General features: G+C 34.2%; 1 protein-coding gene across 1 annotated transcript in view; it reads left to right on the top strand.

Moving 5' to 3' along the window:
- The window catches only part of EYS (eyes shut homolog (Drosophila)), a 1,343,277-nt gene that overhangs the window by 611,497 nt on the left and 712,995 nt on the right, over positions 1 to 18,785 (top strand).

Below are 18,785 nucleotides of genomic sequence, written 5' to 3'. Positions count from 1 at the left end.
TATAATAGCTTGAAATCCAATTATGGATAAATCCCTTTCACAAAGCACTTACTATAATTTAATTATGTTTTGCTTTTACCATCTCTCCCTCTTTCATTTTTTTTCCTCAGTTTATTTCTATTTCACTCACAAAAGTCTATTTTTCTATATTATTAAAAGCATATTTACAAGTTTACTATTTGAAACCCCAAATGCAGTGATTTATAAGTGCCATAACATTATTAAAATAAAGTTTCAAGTAGAAATTGGCACAATGCTGTTAATCAACTATACTTTAATTTTATTTATGTATGTATGTATGTATGTATGTATGTATTTTGCTTTCTAGGGCTGCAGGTGCAGCATATGGAAGTTCCCAGGCTAGGGGCTGAATCTCTATGCTCAGGGTCTATTTCTAGAGAATCCCAACTGAGAATCCCAAGTCTAGAAAATATTCTCAAGGCCTAGGATCTCTTCCATCAACCTGTCAAGCCTGTAGGGGCAGTTGACTAGGTTCCCTGATGTGCCTGAGCCAAGCCTATTGTTCCAGAATGGTCCCCCTACTCACTCTCAAAGGAATTGTACAGCAAAGCCTCTCTCCATGCCCCATCACTCACATACTAAGTCTTACCTTCCATTAGACACCATCATCCATCATGGCAGCAGTTATTTTTTTGTGTGAGTCTAGTGTATCTCTTCCTATTTGATGTTAATATCTGCAAGGATCATGTCTATTTTCCTCATCATTGTGTAGAACCTAGTACAGTACCTCATACATAATAAATAATCAACAAATATTTCTCAAATACTGTTCAGTAAATAAAGGAGAGGAAATGGAAACAAACATAAAAGTGGTGCATTCAACTTGTCAGAGAGCTAAAGACAAGCATAGACTTCTTACCACATATATTTCCTGACAACATAAAAGTGAAAATACTATGAATGTATATTTTTTAAACTATCAACCTTCATAGAACAATTCAGAAACAATGTTGTGCCCAATTTTATACTCCACCAGCTACTTTCATTTCCATGTATAAATTTATTATACTACTTATAACTGTAGTAGTATTATACTACTTATAAAAAATATCAATATATATTTTTAAGTAAAATAGTAGCCAATTGATGTCTAAGAAACCAATTAAGTTGACTATCAGCCTTTTTTTTTTTGCTTTGCTTTGCTTTTTTTCTTTTTATAAAAGGTATTGACAAACAACAGATAGTCACAGGGCACTATGGAATGAGAAACTAATTTCCTAGAACCTATATGCAGAGGATGTTTTGACTTCAGTTACACATTCTAGGTATTTTCAAGGTGCCAAAGTTCCTGATTATTCTTCTCTACTGCATCTTTAAGTTTAATGGGGAGACTGCAGTCACTTATGTGTTGCCTTCTTCATGTAAAATGAAATTACACAAGAAGCAGGTAAAAGTTTCTATCTAAATGTGTCTTTATCCTGATAATTTGGAAATAGGAGATCAAGGTAATTGTTTCTAAAAATTATCCATCTGTAGCTCCCTGCCCTATATACATATAGTAAAATTATAAAAAGACATGAGGTACGCATGTTTTCTCACAAGTTATGCAGTTTATGCTTGACAGAATTTTGTTGGTGACTACTTTCTGTATTGATGTCTGTTTTGCGATTTTTTCTATTATATTATTTTAAAAATTGTATTTTCTTGGAGCTCCCACTGTGTCATAGCAGGTTAAGGATACAGTATTGTCTCTGTGCAGCTTGGGTGGCTGCTAAAGTGTGGGTTTAACTCCCAGCCCAGCACAGGGGGTTAAGGATCTAGCATTGCCACAGCTTTGATGTAGGCTGCAGCTGTAGTTTGGATTCGATTCCTGACCCTGGAACTTCCATATACCATGGGGTGTAGCCAAAAATATATATATATATATATTTTTTTTTTCTTTATACTGCTGTTATGACTGGTCCACAGTAAAAAACTAAGATGATAAATTTTATTATATCTTAATACAATTTAAATTCATAATATCATGTATTAGATATTGTCAGTGAAATATTGTTAATAAATTTAGACATTTTGAGGGCATCATAGATTGATGTCCTGATAATATTATTAGACCCTGAGCAGAAAAAGATTCAAATGCATATTTTATAAGTCTGAAAGCTATTTATTTTATCAAAATAAAAAATGCCACAGTAAAATCAATCATCTGTCTTAATGCAGTTCAGTGAGGTCATTTCTCATAGGTATTAATGTAACAGAAAGGCAGTTTGTTCAAAACATTTCTGGCAGTTCTAAAGATGCTTGAATTTTATAGCTGCCCTTGCTCACTTATTTTGGGGGGTGGGGGAGGAGAAAGCTGGAGGTGAGCATTGATTAAATGAATGATAAGGTCTTTGATAGGTCGATTTTTTTCACCATTTTAATTTAGAAGGTAAAACTTTCTATCACAGTTTAAGCTGAAAATTATGGCTGAGATAATAGAGGTCTGATTCCAGTGCAAGTTAAAGAAGAAAAAGTTGCTGCTCAAATGTCAAGACATCTTGTGGTCCAAGATGATTAAAACCAAACTGTTTGCTATATGAATCCCAAGGTGCAGCTATATCTCAGCTTTGGTGACATTTAGCCAGTGACTTTTCATAGCTTGTTAATAATGTATAGCTGTCCCTATATAAATTTTCAGTGACAGAAGTGGCCGTTTGGAGTGGAGCAGTTAATGAGATTTATTCTTGACAGCAAATGCAGATTTGAAAAGTATTTCTACAAAATCAAGATTGATGTCAAAAGAAATCACGTATTTAACAGAAAATGACATCATAACCATTTTGGGGGTGTTTTAAACTGAGATTACAGAATTTTGTCCAATGAAATACACTCGTTTTTAAAAAGCCTTCTATGCAGCCCAACACTCAGCCCTTTCTGCAGCCAGTTTCTACTTATCCAGCATAAATCAGAAGACCTCACCTTATAAATCACTTCCTCAGTGGAGATTTTCTCACCTTTGACTTGGTTAGTTCCGCCTAATTCATGTAAGTTTCCCATCAAAAGGCTGTATCATACATTTTTGTAATTGCTTCTTTTATGCCTGTCTTTCCCCCAGACACCAGTAACATGTTCTTAGCAAATTTTTAGCTTTCACTGAATCTTTAAATGATTTCTTATCCATTGAATCAACATTAATATGTGTTGCTATGAATACTCTTTGCCAAATGAAGAGCTATCTTTAATTTGTTAGACAATGAAGTTTTATGAGAACATTTCAGTGCATATTCTGACTATTCAATATTAACCTCCCATTATTTTGCTTCAGTAGAAACAGAAAACTGGGAGTTCCCATTGTGACTCAGTGGGTTAAGAACCCATCTAGTATCCAAGATGATGCAGGTTAGGTTGCTGGCCTTGCTCAGTGGGCTAAGGGCTAAGGATCTGGCATTACCTCAAACTGTGGCATAGGTCGCAGATGCGGCTCAGATCTGGCATTGCTGTAGCTGTGGTGTAGGCCAGCACCTGCAGCTCTAATTCAACCCTTAGCCTGGGACCTTCCTCTATCACAGGCATGGCCCTCAAAAGAGAAAGAAAGAAATAGAACACTGTTGGTTTTAGCCATGTCTGTATCTACTATGACAACTTAAAACCTGGCATATATACAAATAATTCATAAAGTATGAAATGTCATCATCTCTTACTCACCTCTGTCATCTCCATGTCAAGAGTTCCAAAGCCTTAGCACTTACTACTGCACGTCCTTTACTGCACACTAGTACATTGTCTTTGCCTCTGTTTAATTAACAAATGGTCTTCTGGAAAACTCCCCCTGGAGTCAATTTCACATCTGTGATTGCATACAGGATTGATGTTCCCAGTAAGAATCCAGTATTATAATTTGTCTAAAATAATTCTACTTTAGGTTGTTTAAGCACATCATTGAAATCTTAACTCTTCTGTTTTATTTGTTGATTCAAACACATGACTGCTCCGGTGTCTGCTTTTCAATGTTATATTGCTCAGAAATGATGTGTTCATTAAAATCTTTTAATCATCTTAGCATTTAGCCTGGACTTTAGCACTGAAATAGAACTTAAACTTCCTATTAGTCGGATAGCAATGAAAAATGGTAAACAGTACTTATTCCCCACAGAAATTTAGCTATCTCATCTAGGCTTATTTGATGTAAAATAATAGTGTTCTGATGAATGGAAGCCTAAATGATTATTTCTAGTTATTTGCTCACTCAAATGAAATTAGGAACTTAAAGAAAAAGAAAAAAAAAGGTTTACATGGTAAAGAATTACCAATGAAGTTGTTCAGGCAGCTGACATGCTAATGCTGTATCCTGCAGCCTCATACAGAGATTTCCCGGATCCAGCAATATGCATTATTATGATTCAGAGCTATTTAGCACAGGTAAGAGATTGTGACATGAGCTATTAGCAATTGCAAGGAGGGAGAGCCCAGACCACCATACTAAACACATTAAAATATAGATTTAGATAAGCTTGGGTAGCTAGAAATTAGGCATTGGCTTGCAAAACATTATTTTCATAATATATAGTTTCTTTGCTCTTATACTTTCATAATGTCATATTAGAATGTTCTACTATTTCTGTGGGTATTAGTGTACTTAAAATGGGTAATGTTAAGTATAAATCTCAAGAATGCATTAGCTTTGCAATAATTCTTAGGTATATGTTTTCTGTCATCAGAAAGTATGCAGTTCTAAAAGGCATTTAAATATTGAAAAATAAAAATTTTATACATCCTTATATAATTCTGGCTCACTGTAGAAATATAGATTTTCTGTGTTAATTTTTCTTGTCTTTGTTCTCACTCACTCCTCTCCATCCCAATTCTTTTAATTCATAAGTCAAAAATACTGTATTAAACTTAGTCAACAACAGTGAAAAATTACAAATATAAATTTTTTGTCTTCCCCACATTCCTATGCTGAAAAGTCCTAAACCCTGGAATGTGATTCTATGTAGAGATAGGGTATTTAAAAAGAAATTAAGGTAAACTGAGGTCATAAGAGTGGGACCTAATCCAATATGACTGTTGTCCTTGTAAGAGGAGGAGATGAGGACAAAGACAGAGGGAATATTATGTGAAACACTGGAAGAAGACAGTCATGTAAAGCCAATGAGAGATTTTTCAGAAGAAATCAACCCTGCTGATGCCTTGACCTTGATCATCGAGCTTCCAGGATTATGAGAAAATGGATTTCTGATTTTTAAGCCACTCCATGTGTATTACTTTTGTCAACCCTAGCAAAACAATGCAGGGGCCAAGAAAGTGAACAAGAAAGAAAATTCCTAATGCAACCAACATATTTATGTTAAAAATATAAAATTGTTAAAGGCAAGATTAGTAAATTGAATACAATGGTAATAAAGTGGCATTAAAATGGCATTTAGGGAGTTACCGTCATGGCTTAGTGGAAATAAATCTGAGTGGTATCCATGAGGACGCAGGTTCGATCCCTGGTCTTGCTCAGTAAGTGCTCAGTGGATTAAGGATCTGGCATTACCATGAGCTATGGTGTAGGTCGCAGATGTAGCTCGGATTTGGCATTGCTGTGGCTGTGGTGTAGGCCCAGTGGCTACAGCTCCTACTCGACCTCTATCCTGGGGACTTCCATATGCTGCAGGTGTGACTCTAAAAAGACAGATAGATAAATAAATAAATAAATAAATAAAATGGCATTTAGTAGGGAACTAGAAACATATGCATCATGTTCTTAACATCCCCAAAAATTCCAGAGGGAACGATATCTTCCAGGAAAAACTCCTGGAAAATGAGCTCACCTTGTTACTGTAAGACCATGGCTTTAACCTGCTCTCTTCCGAGGCCAAACAAAATATTTGATGCTAGTTTAGTTCATCTTGGGCCCGAGATGAAGACAGTCTAAAAAATATACAGGCTGGATGGCATGCCTCTTCTAAGAATCTCCTGAAACGTTAACATTAAAAATTAAGAGACCATCCGATTTCCCTGGTAGCCTACCAGGTTAAGGATCCAGCAAGCATTCTCACTGCTGTGGCTGTGGTTACTGCTGTGGTGCAGGTTCTATCCCTGGCCTGAGAACTTCCACATGCCTCTGGCATAGCCAAAGAAAAAATGAAGAGACCATGAAAAATAGAATTTGCCTAAGCCCAGTGAAGCTTCTTGTGGAGGGAGAGTAGCAAGTTGCATGACCTTTAACAGATTATAATAGTTGTAATTAAAACAGGATATATTTATTGACTTTAATAAATGGTTAATTTATTAATTTCTCTGTTTCATTGTAAACATGCAACTGACATTCTCCCTATTTCAGATATAATCAAGAATCCGGTTAGAGCTTCTGTAGGGGAGCAACAGAGAGCTATCTGTAACTAAATTCCATTTCAAAAAGAAGCAGAGTCTGTTAAAAGTTTATTCCTATATGTATATTTCCATTAAAGTTTGAAAACACACAGATCCTATTCTCTGACCATAATGTACTTACTTTAGAAATAAAAAAATGTATAATAACATAGTTATTTCACAGCTAGGAGTTTCATAGAATCCATGACACCCTTTTTACTACCCATCTTCTGGATAAATGTGACTCTTCTATGCAAATCAGTTTTTATAATTGGAATTCGGATTTGTTTTTCCTTCATTCTGTTTTCTAATAACACAATTGCAAATTAGAAAGAATGATCCTAAGGAAATGTACGGTTTGGTAAATAGGAAGAGGTCAGAATAGCTAATCAGCATTTTAATAAGCCTAATAGAAGCTACAGATGCTCTTGAGAGAAATAAATTATCTGGATATAAACAATCCCAAAGACATTTCTTAAAGTTCAATTTATGAAGAGATTTATTAATTATGAGCTATTTAGGCCGACGAGTGGCCAGTTAGTTTTTTAATTCACTTATATTTCTCATGGAGAATTATAGAGGCATTCATGTTTTATGTTGGAGAATTCCTCACCATATTAGCTATATTAGTAACTTTGTTACTCATAATTTTAAAAAAATTCAGAAATTTCTAATTCCATGCCAAAGTAGAATATACATTCAAACATTATATTCAAATTAAATTCCAGAAATAGCAATTATCTAGAAAGAAGCATACTTTGTACATTTTCATTTTTCAGCTATGCTTTGTGGCAAGATGTAAAAAAATGCCATAATTCAGACTTTTCATTTTGGTATAATCTTATGTTTAAAAAAAGAAGGAAATTAGAGAAGTAGAAATTTTTTCAAAATATATCTTATATTTTTAATTAAGTACAATGGATCCTTTCTTCCCTGGAGTATTTATTTAGTGCTAATTTTCCAAATTTTGCTGCTATAGGATTGTTGAAATTTTTAAAAATCACTTTTAATATTAATCCCAAATCAAACATGCCTTCTAAGTAAATACTACTTTGAAGAATCAAGAACCTATCCCTTGATAACTTTCAGTGAACACAATGTAAATACAAGAGAAATCAACTTCAGAGTAGAATTTAAATACTTGCCAAATTTACAGGAACCTTTAGAGTTGACAAAAGTTTACTTGGGGAGTTGCTTCAATCACAGTTTATGTCCACAGAGATTGGACAGAGTTAGACTGGTTAAAATTGAAGAGAAAATCAATAAGAAAATCAATAAAGAGGCCACTTAAAACATAATAATTTATATATTAAAAATTAAAGGAGACATCTTGGAAATCTGAGGAAGTCTGAAAATATCATTAAAATATCATTAGTCAAAGTAGAAGTAAATGATGCAATAAGATAATATGGTGTGTGTTGAGGTTGGGATCATGTCAGAAACCACAAAATTCATAGTTTTAAAATGTGCTTTTATGAAACCTCAGCTAAACTTTAGAAATGTATATATTTTAATGTTTTTAAGATTTAAAAACCAATTTTTCAACCATTTAACCTGAAATTCTGGTCTCCTTTAAAGTTGGTTTCTGTTTTATACTATATAATTTCCTGAGAGCCCCTATCCCATGTATACATACATATATATATATGCAAATACACATACATATATACATATAAACCTATGTATATATACCATATGGCTTATGTGTAGTTATTGAAATAAAATACATTTGAAATGTAAAAATGCAGAATGTTAAATAGCTCTACCACGTTGCCTCCTCTAACATGATTACTGTTTGTTCCCCCCCAAAATAGTATAAAACTTCTTTCTCTATGAAGAGGACCTTATATTCTCTAGCAGCATGCATATTATGTGCCTACCTACACATATGCATACACATACATAGACAAATGTCCACAAAAAAATAAAACATCTGTTAAATATAACCTTGTGATAGAGTAGGAAGGGAAGGGAGAGTAGGAAGGGAAATCTGGTTATTGGAAGAAGCTCTTCTCCCAGAGGTGTGTAGTCATGGCAGTCAGAGTTCTGAAAAGTATACATTATAAGGAATGCATTAAGAAATTTCCCATAGAAGAGGGAAAATGTTGCAACAAAATGAAAGGTATGATCAAGTGCCTAGGAGATGGCTTAGATTCATTCAGTTAATAGGATGTCATCCAGTGAGTGGAAGAATCTGAAAAGAATATTTGATATTATTAAAATAACACTATGATGAAATGCTTGACAATTTGCATGTGTTCACAAAAATAATGGTGGTTCAACTTAGTATACTTTTTGTCTATAGTCCTACTGAAAAACCAGATGAGTTGCCTTGTGAAGCCATGTATTCTTTCACATTGGATGGGGTCTGAAGAATCCAGCTATCTACATACTAAATATGTTCTTTAGGCAATTCTTGCACTAGAAATTTTGTACCTTTAGGTGAAAAAAAAATCTTAAAGACATGCAGTCAGAAATTTCTTTCATAACTAGGTTCATGATGGGTCAGGATTTGGACTGACTCTTGCCATGGGAAAACTACATTTCCAGTGAAATCTCTTGAAATTGTGCCTGCTGAATGGATTCTTTTAAATTTAAATTCAGGTCCGACAGAAGATTCCAATTACTGGTAGTTTAAAAAAATTATCTATCTTGGATAATTGAGGGTTGACAAAAGCGTGGAAATGACATTGCAGGATGCCTAGTACATAGGTAGAAAATTTGGCTAGCATTAATTATATAATGTTTGTTAACTGGAATATCACAATATACTGTAACATAGTATATTGTTCAGCATTATTAATAATTATTCTAATCACAATAGAGTAATATAAACATAGTTATAAAAGTTAAAATAGATTGAGATAATTTTCTTAGCCCAGGTTGCCTCTGGTTTTTTTCCTTGTTATCTCTTAAACATAACCCCCCAAATAATAGTCTACTTTCTTTTACATTAAATGAATTATCCTTAAGAGCAGAATATAAAAGAAAAATATCCCCCTTAACATAAGACCTCAGTGTAATTTAAATGTATTAAGTCCTTTTCTGCATTTATTTTGAAAAGTTATTTAACATTTAAAGTAGTTTGGGCAAACTACTACATGTGGCAAATACAGCAGACACTTTTGTTTCTTCTTATCCACTCGCAGCTGTGCTGGACAGTCCCTAGCCACACTGTCTAGATCACACCCAGATGTCTCTACTTTGATGCCTTGGACTTTTTTGGAAGTTGAAGGATCTTACTGGGTCCACGCACAGGGTAGCCACTTCACAAATTAGCCCAGAGGTGTGGATATGCTAATGTACTGGGGGCAGCCTTGACTAACGCAGACAGAGCTGGCACACAATTGCTGCATCTCTCAATCATTCCCAGGAAAAATGTCTGATGTGCCTTCTTCACAGATCTTCAGAAGATCCTCACTGAATGCATAGTTATCTACTGCTGTGTAACAAACTACTCCCAAATCCAGTGGCTTCATAGAACAACATTTATTTATGCATTACTAATGCTTCTGTAGTTCAGGAGTTTAGGAGTGGCTCATCTGAGTGGTTTTGGCTCAAGATTTCTCATTAGGTTTCAATCAAGATGTCAGCTGGGTTACAGTCTTAAGAAGACTTGCTGGAGTCCCATGGTGGCCTAACAGCTGCTGTAGTATGGCTTCAATCCCTGGCTGGAGGAACCTCTGCATGCCAGGCATGTGCCCCCCTCCCAAAAAAAAGTATGTATGTATAAAGACTTGCTTGAGGCTAAAAGATCCTCTTCCAGGTTCCCTCATACAGCTCCTGGCCAGGGGCTACCATTCTTCACCTTATCTTCTCCATAGTGTTGACTTGCCCAAGAAAATTAAAGGAGAAGAAAGAGGAAGGCAAGCTTTCACTGTAGTCTACATATTAGCAATGAATTACTAAGTACAACCTACACTCAATAAGAGAAGAATTAGACTCCATTTTTTGACGAGAGAAGTATGAAAGAATTTTAAAACCGCTGTAGTGGGACTGAACCCCAGTATTCACAGAGGTACACAGCTAAATAGTGTATTCCTAATAACTTCTTTCTTCTCCTTCTTATTCTCCTCACTTCATCATTTTTGGATATTTGTCATCACCTTCTAACTAAACAACCTGAGTTCAAGTCCTTGGCTCAGTTACTGTATATGGGGCATTCCAAATCAAAACAATATGGTGCTCTGAGATGTAGGTACTCTCAAGATCAAAGTTTAAAGCAAAATGTTTTATTAAAGACTGATGTGAAATAATATCATCTATAAAAAGAAATTCATAGAGTTTTGTGCATTTACAACAGCTAAGGCAGTTGTAGTTATCATCCCTTCCTTTTTATCTAAATTATTTTGCTTGTTCATATGTTGTTTCAACAGCTATTTAGACAATATTATGATTTGTAAAGTCTCTCTTGAGAGTTTCTTAACTTAGATTTATATTACAAATAATTGCTTTCTGAGAATATTATACTCAATTCATATACATAATTAGTAGTAATGATATTAGAATTACTCAGGATAAAAGTAAAAATGTTAAATTAAGAATGGCCTTTAAAGATTCATAATTTAAGCAATACTAATAAAAATACCTATTTCTCATATTAACTAGGATTATACTTTTTGCAATTTACTTAAGGCTACAATAAAATGAAACTGTATGTTTGAAAATACATGTAGTAATTTAGATTCCAATCTATCATCATTTCTGCAGCAATTTAATCAACTGTGTTTAAAATACCTGTGTTTTTAAATATTTAGAAGATAAAATGTGCTCAGTTGAATAGAACAGAAAATAGTGAGGCGTAACATAATGTCATAGCTTTTGAGCAAATAATTAATGCTGACGTGGTCAGGTTCTGCTACTTACTAGGAAATCCCTGATGAATCAACCTGTCTTCCCCTGCTGTGTTTCCCAGGGATCTGGTAGTTTATAATATAAAAGTATCTATAGGAATAAAATAAGAAAATCTAAAAAGTCAGTGTTGTGAATCCATGATCATTCATGTGAATATAGTAAAAATATTTGAATTTCATGATTTAGATCAGTTTTACAACCATTTCAGTTCCAGTTTGATTATCTGGTGTATCATCTAGGACAAAGAAGAGATCAGAGTACAGTGATGAGATGTAAAATCATTTTGCTTTGTTTTGCCTATGGCTACTCCCCAGAACTATGCTACTTACATAAAAAAACAGCCAAAAACTCCAGAAGGTATCTATTTTTGACTAAGATATAAGCACATAAACATACTTAAGTGGAAGATATCTTTAAGCTATGTGGATTCTTAATTGGAGGCTCCCTGTTGATGACTGTTATCAGTTACCTATCAAGGGGTGTCTGATGTTCAGAGGGATGAGCACTTCATATTGTGGTACATCCTAAAGCAATAGTTACATGTACAGTTGCAGTCATTAATTATTAAAAAGAAAGAAAATAGCTCACAGAAAAGGACTGTGAGGATTTTGAAACTGTATGAAGTGACTTCTCCACATATTTGATGTTTCAGTTATTCTAACTCTAGAATCATTTTCTTCAGCAAAGTTTCCAATAATGAATAAGTACTTCAGATTCTGAGCATTTAAGATAGATGTTTTTAATGTTGATGCTTTGAAGTTGAAAAAATATGTTATAATATAATCCCTTTAAAAAAATTAATCTACACCCTACTAAATTGTGCCACAAAGGTAGGGCAAATGCAATATTAGAGATTGTAACTGTATTTCATTTTAAACTGGAAAGTAAATATTTCAAAGTCAGAAATGAGTTTAGTGAATGTATGTAAGTTGAATTGTCTCATTACAATTCAATTTTAGCATTTGTCAGCTAAAAAGAAAAAGATTTCTGAACAAAATTGATTGTGTGGGATGGAATTTCAGTGTATGAATACTGTTCGTTTTTTTCCTCACCTCAATTGAATGATTTTATGCATTATCTGATTTGTTTAATAAACTATCTCCAGATTTCTTTGTTATGTGCTTCATAATTTAACTTGGTAAGTGTCTCAAGTGGTGGTTTGGGTGTGGTGCAACCTGTAGAGCCTTCAATGGACAAGACCAATCAGAGATGTGGATTACGCTTTAATGTCTTCAAGAAAAAGGTACTAATGAAGAAGATGATGACAAGAAGTACTGTATTGTTAATCTTAGTAAATGTGAAATAAAGGTAGGCATGTCAAGGTGTATCAGCAACAACAATGGGGAACCTAGAGGAGGATTTTGGAAAGGAATTGGTTAAAGCGGTGATTACTAGCAGAGTGTTTACTAGTGGTGATTACTAGCAGTGAGGTTGTTATTAGAGTAGCAACAAAGCATTCAAAGCGATTCCATTTACACTTATCTCCAACAGATGATGAAGCAATATTTTCCGATTTGAATAATCACTAATGGTGACTACTTCCTGCTAATATCCATCCAAACAAACGTATTTTAATATCAAATACTCAAATGGAAGTATAAGATTGGGTCACTCTGAAGTTTTATTTGAAGTTATCATTAAAAGAAATGTTCTTGCAGTGTCTTATTTTTGAATTGCTATGTTGAAGAATTAATTTGTGTTTTAATATAAGACACATATATTAAAAGCTCTGTGACATTTTCATGATTTACTAGTGTCTTACCTTTTTTTTTTTTTACAGTTTACTTTTTTAGGAGTTTCAGATTTACAACAAAGTTGAAAGGAAGTTATAAATACTTTCCATATATCTCCTACCCCGACACATGTGCCTCCCCAGTTATCAAGATCATTCACCATACCAGTACATTTGCTTACAAGGATGAGCCTACATCGACACATTGTAATCATTCCAAAGATCATAGTTTACCTTAGTGTTTACTCTTGGTCTTGTACATCCTATGAATTTGGACAAATGTATGCGTACATATTCATCATTATGATATCATACACAACATTTTCACTGCCCTAAGTGTCCTGTGTGCTCTGCTTACACCTCCCACACACACTCCCTTCTCTCCCCTAGCAACCACTGATCTTTTCTTTGGCTCTATAGTTTTGCCTTTTTCAGAGGGTCATGCAGTCAGAGTGACAAAGTATATAGCCATATCAGATTAGCATTTTTCACTTAGTAATTTGTATTTAAGATTCCTCCATGTCCTGTTTTAGCTTGATAGCTAATTTGTTTTTAGCACTGAATGGCATTCCATGGGTGTAACTAGGTGTTCAGGAATTTGGTATAAATTGTGAGTGGAGGAGAAGGTTCTAGGTTTATGATTAGGTCTCAGTCTTCAGTGAGCCTATGTCTCTGGACTCTAAACTTCACAAGTGTTTCTCAGATTTTCCACACAGGTGAGAGAGGATGGCCACAAAGGGCTGAAGTTGGTATTTCCATTCTCCCAGGTCATCAGGGCTCTGGTAAAACTCCAGCAGGTTGGGGTCCGGTTACATAGTTTCTCCTGAGAGGAGACCTAGTTGAAAAGAACAGAGGTCTCTGGTGTATTTCAAATGCCTCCTTTTCCCCTCCCCCTGTCAGAAGCAAAAGGGTTTTTTTTTTTTTTTTTTTCCCTCTGGTATTTACTGTGGGAACCTGGTCAACTTCTGGAGATAAATCTCAAGTCTCAAATATTGTGAAGGCCCCTCCTTGACTGGGTCACCATGGAGTTTTGAACTCTCAGACTCATTCACAGTGAGCCCCCCCGCAGTTCATCACTTACAGGGAAAGTTGCCTTACCTTGGCTCTGGTTCCTATTCACTTTCCTTGCTTGAGTCTCTACTGCTGTAAAACAAGACTCCTTGTATTCTGTCTCTCTCATCTCATGGTCATAGTTAGCTGGGGCCCAAGAAGAGTTGACTTCTCACTTGTTAGGACAAAATTGTCTTACTAGATTTCAAATAAATCCTTTGTAAAAACAAATTATCTACATTATTTCAATCTGTCAGAAATTCTATTAAAGTGTTTGTAAAGTGAATAGATGTTTATGAGATTAAATTACTTTTATTATCAATATAAATACCCAGTTCCGTGTAAGTATTCATGGAGTACAAGGCGGTAAAACGTTATGCATTTCCATATTTTAAGAATGGACAGAATTCCTCGCCTAGATCTTCATAATTCAAGCGAGGAATGCAAAAATCACATAAACTTGCAAGAACAAAAGATAAAAGTTTAACATTAAACTTTTAAATTGAAATAAGCTCCTTGAGAATAACAAAAAGATGACTGTGTTCAAACCTGAATCAATAACTGGGGTCATTCCAGGAGAACAAGATTGGCTTAACATTCATAAATCAATCAGTACAATTCATCATATTAATAAATGATTAAGAAAATATAGTCATATCAATCATAGTATCATATTATCATTTCATGTATCATTTGACTGTTAGCATATGATCATGTTAACATGAATAAGAAAAGCTATATGAAGACATTAATAGATGCACAAAAGTCATTTTAAAAAAGTCAAAGCACATTCACAATAAAAACTGTCAAAAAACTAGGAATTAAAGGAAACTTCCTCAGCCTAATAAAATAAAGTAAAATATTTACTTCGGACAAGAAAGAGAAGTGTCTTTATCTACAGATATCTTTGTACAAACCCCCAAGGAATCTGCTAATATTTTAACCACTCCCAAAACTAATAATAAGCTAGTGTAGCAAGTTTGTAGGATATAAGGTCAGTTTATAAAAGTCAGTTGCTTTCTAGCAATGAACACTGGGATATTGAAAAGAAAGAAATAGAAAACAAATATCGATATCACTTAAAATAGCAACCACCCCAAGGTAAAACACATGTATGAATATAATAAAGTATGTGCAATTTCTGAATGTAGAAAAATATAAAACACTGATGAAAGAAATAAAAAATAATCTAGGTAAACTGAGAGATATTCTTTATTCAAAGACGATCTAACTAAACTGAGAGATATTCCTTATTCATTAATTGGAACACTCAATATTTTTAAGATGTTATTTCTCCCAACTTGATTTATCTTAATTTATAGAGTCAAAGCAATACCACTCAAAATTCCAGCAAAGTTTTTAACTTCAACAGTTTCAAATTGTTTTGTAGATATTCTCTTCTTGTGGAGATGCAGCATAACTCCCTACACCCCTTGAATGTGGCATGTGCATGGCAACTTCCTTCCAAAGGCTGTACTTGATATGATTTAATGAGAACGAATGTTTCCGGTCATATCTTTATTCCCCAAATTCATATCCCCTGAGTATATGTCAGAATAACATTAATTAAGCCGAAAGTGAAGGACAATGTACAAAACACTTAACCAGTGTTAAGTGTTTTCTCAAAATCATCAGAAAAAAAGGAAGTATGAGAAATGGTTACAGCCTCCTGTAGGAGGCAAAGGAGACATGGCAACTACATGTAATTGGTGTCCTGAACAAAGTCCTGGAACATTAAAAAATATATATAGGTAAAAACTAAAGAAGTCTCCATAATGCATAGACTTTGAGTAATAGTAATCTATCAATATTGTGTCATTAGTTTTGATGAATATACCGTATTCATATAAGATGCTAACAGTAGGACAAACTGACTATAGAGTATGTGGGAACAGCCTATATACTACCCTTGAAACATTTTTCTATAAATCTAAAATTATTCTAAGAAAAGACTGTTAAATTTTTAAAAGCTAACCCAATTCCAAAACCTAAAACTATAACATTCATGTTTTTTTTCCTTTGCAGAATAAATTAAAAGCAATATCCATATTGGTGATGGAGAAGAATGTGGATAGCTAGGCATTTCATATAGTGCTGGCAACTATCTAATTGACAGAGTATTTTTGAAGAGAAATTTATGATATTAATAGGAAAGACAATGAACACTTCCATGATGAACAAATGAACCCTAACTCTGTTTACTTTACTTGTAAGGGACCGACCACCACCAATGTAGAATTTCCTTTGAGAGGAAATTATCCTAGATTTCTCTGTGTTACAAAAAGAAGGAGGTTCTTGGTTTTAGTGATAATCCAGTATTGAAGATTTCACCTTGATAGTGCAAAACAAATTCATAAATCCATACATGGCTAAAACAGGTCTTATTGTTTGTTGGTCAGGAGAAAGAGAGTATTCAATTAGTTCCAGTGAGGGTCTAGAATATTGGAGTCACTCTAGTACGCAGGATTGGTTAATACAGTTGTCTACTATCTTTGGCTGGTTAGAGCTAGTTACTCAAAACAAAGTGACCAACTTTGGCTAGGTGATAGGTGTGGGCTGGTAAAAAGGAGTCATACTTTCTGGTTTTAAATTCCACCTATGAAATTTGCTAGTGCTATGATTTTAGAAAGGTTAATTGTTTATAAGTCTTCAGTAAATATTAGCTATTGTGAAAATTATGATCCAAAAGTATATAATGTTCTTAACCTTACGTTTATTAATTTATCCTTTTCTACCAACATCACCCCACACTGTGCTCTCACACATTATATGTCAGCCGTTTAAAACTATTTGCAATTTCTGAATTAATACTCACTCTTTTCTTAAGCTCACTTTTGCAAAAACTCTTTTCCATGCTAGAAATGCATGTCTCCATTTATTATGTTATGTTATATTTTGAGAGCTGCTGTCATATTATTATTTTTGCTATTTGTCTATTAGCCCAAGTAGGCAAGTTGTTTCTTGAAGGCAGACGCAAAGTTTTACTTTTTTTAGCTTTCTTAGAAGATCTTTGATATTGTAGGCACTCAGTAAATGTGTAATTCTCATGAACTTGTACTTCTTTTTTTTCTTTTTACGGGCACACCTGAAGCACATGGAAGTTCCCCAGCCAGGAGTCAGAGTGAAACTGTAGCTGAGGCCAATGCAACAGCCACAGCAACAAGGGATCTGGGCTGCATCTGTGACTTACACAGCAGCTTTCAGCAATGCCAATGCTGGATCCTTAACCTACAGAACTCGCATCCTCATGGAGACATTATTGGGCCCTTAACCCACCGAACCACAATGAGATCTAACGTACACTGCACTTTAATCCATGTTTGTATATCCTCCATTAGTTTTTACACCATAGTTTGATAACTGACATCAAAGGGATTTGTATAAAATTATTCCTCAATATGAAAATATGGAGAGGAATGACATGAGCAGATACAGACTGTAATGTCAATTTCTGTATTAGTTTCCTAGCAGTGATGTAACAAATGATCACAAATTTGGTGGCTTAAAACAGCAGGAAATTATTTCATCACAGCTATGGAGACCAGAAATCCAAAATCAAGGTGTCAGCAAGGTTATACTCTTTGTGGAGGTGCCAGGGCACCAGCAAAAATCCTGCATACAAGTGTGTGTGTTTGTGTGTGTGTGTGTGTGTGTGTGTGTATTTATATACACACACAAAGTTATCTTTGATTCTTTTAAACTTAAATTTGGCAGTTCCAAGTACATATGGTCCCCAAACTTACAGTGGTTTGACTTAGATTTTTTTTTTTTTTTTTACTTTACAATGGTGCAAAAGCCATATGCATTCAGTAGAAAGTACTCCAGTACTCCAGATACTGAATTTTTATCTTTTCCTAGACTAGCTATATGAAGTCCATACTCTTTCTAGGCAGCAGCAGTGACTGCAAATTATATATATATATACATACATATTTTTAAACAATCCTACTTTTGCAATTTCTAGAAACTCCACAGTTTCCCTGGCTTGGGGCTTCATGACCCTGAGCTCTGCCTCCTTCTTTACATGGTCTTCTCTACGTGTCTCTGTGTCACTTATGTTATAAGAACACTTGTCTTTGGGTTTCAGGCCCACCTGGTAAATCCAGTGTGATATATCTCAAGATCCTTAATTGCATCTGCAAAAACCTTTTTTTCCAAATGAGGTCACATTCATAGGCACTGAATGTTAGACTGAGATATCCTGTTTTGGAGCCACATTTCACCCCTTTATATCCCCTCCAGGCAGTTCCCAGCCACAGGTTGTTGAAAACACAACTGAATGAAAGAATTCTAAGGTGAAATGTGATATTACTATCAAACCAAGAATAAGCAAAGCAATATTTTAAATGTTACATTGCCCTCTGTATTGGTTTCAAATTATTTGCTTTATAAATGTAAGTAAATGTGGTCAGGATTTGGGCTAATAGGGGTCACTAAGGAATTATTGTATAATTAAATATTTATGAAACATTTTAAACAATTATCAAGTTTGTCACCATTTTAAAAGTTGACTATCTTAAAATCAACTTTAGTCAATGTTTTTTTTATAGTATAGAGGCATAGACACTTTAATAGTACTACATACATACATGCATATATATATATATGTGCACATATACATATACACACACACACATATATATGTATATACAAGCTACATATATTTAAAATAGAATGGAAAGAGTAAAATCTACAGTGATTAAGCTCTATGATGCCTGAGTCTTCTTTGCTTTCCCTTTTTGCTTATGAGTATGGTTGTCTTTAGATTAATTGGCCTTAATTTCACCAAAGATACTGATAAATACTCATTAAATTTTTTCTCACAAATCCACTATAATAAATGACTACT

This window comes from Sus scrofa, chromosome 1, assembly GCF_000003025.6.
Source record: "Sus scrofa isolate TJ Tabasco breed Duroc chromosome 1, Sscrofa11.1, whole genome shotgun sequence".
Classification (NCBI taxonomy): Eukaryota; Metazoa; Chordata; class Mammalia; order Artiodactyla; family Suidae; genus Sus; species Sus scrofa.
This window is presented reverse-complemented; position numbering and strand designations above follow the sequence as displayed.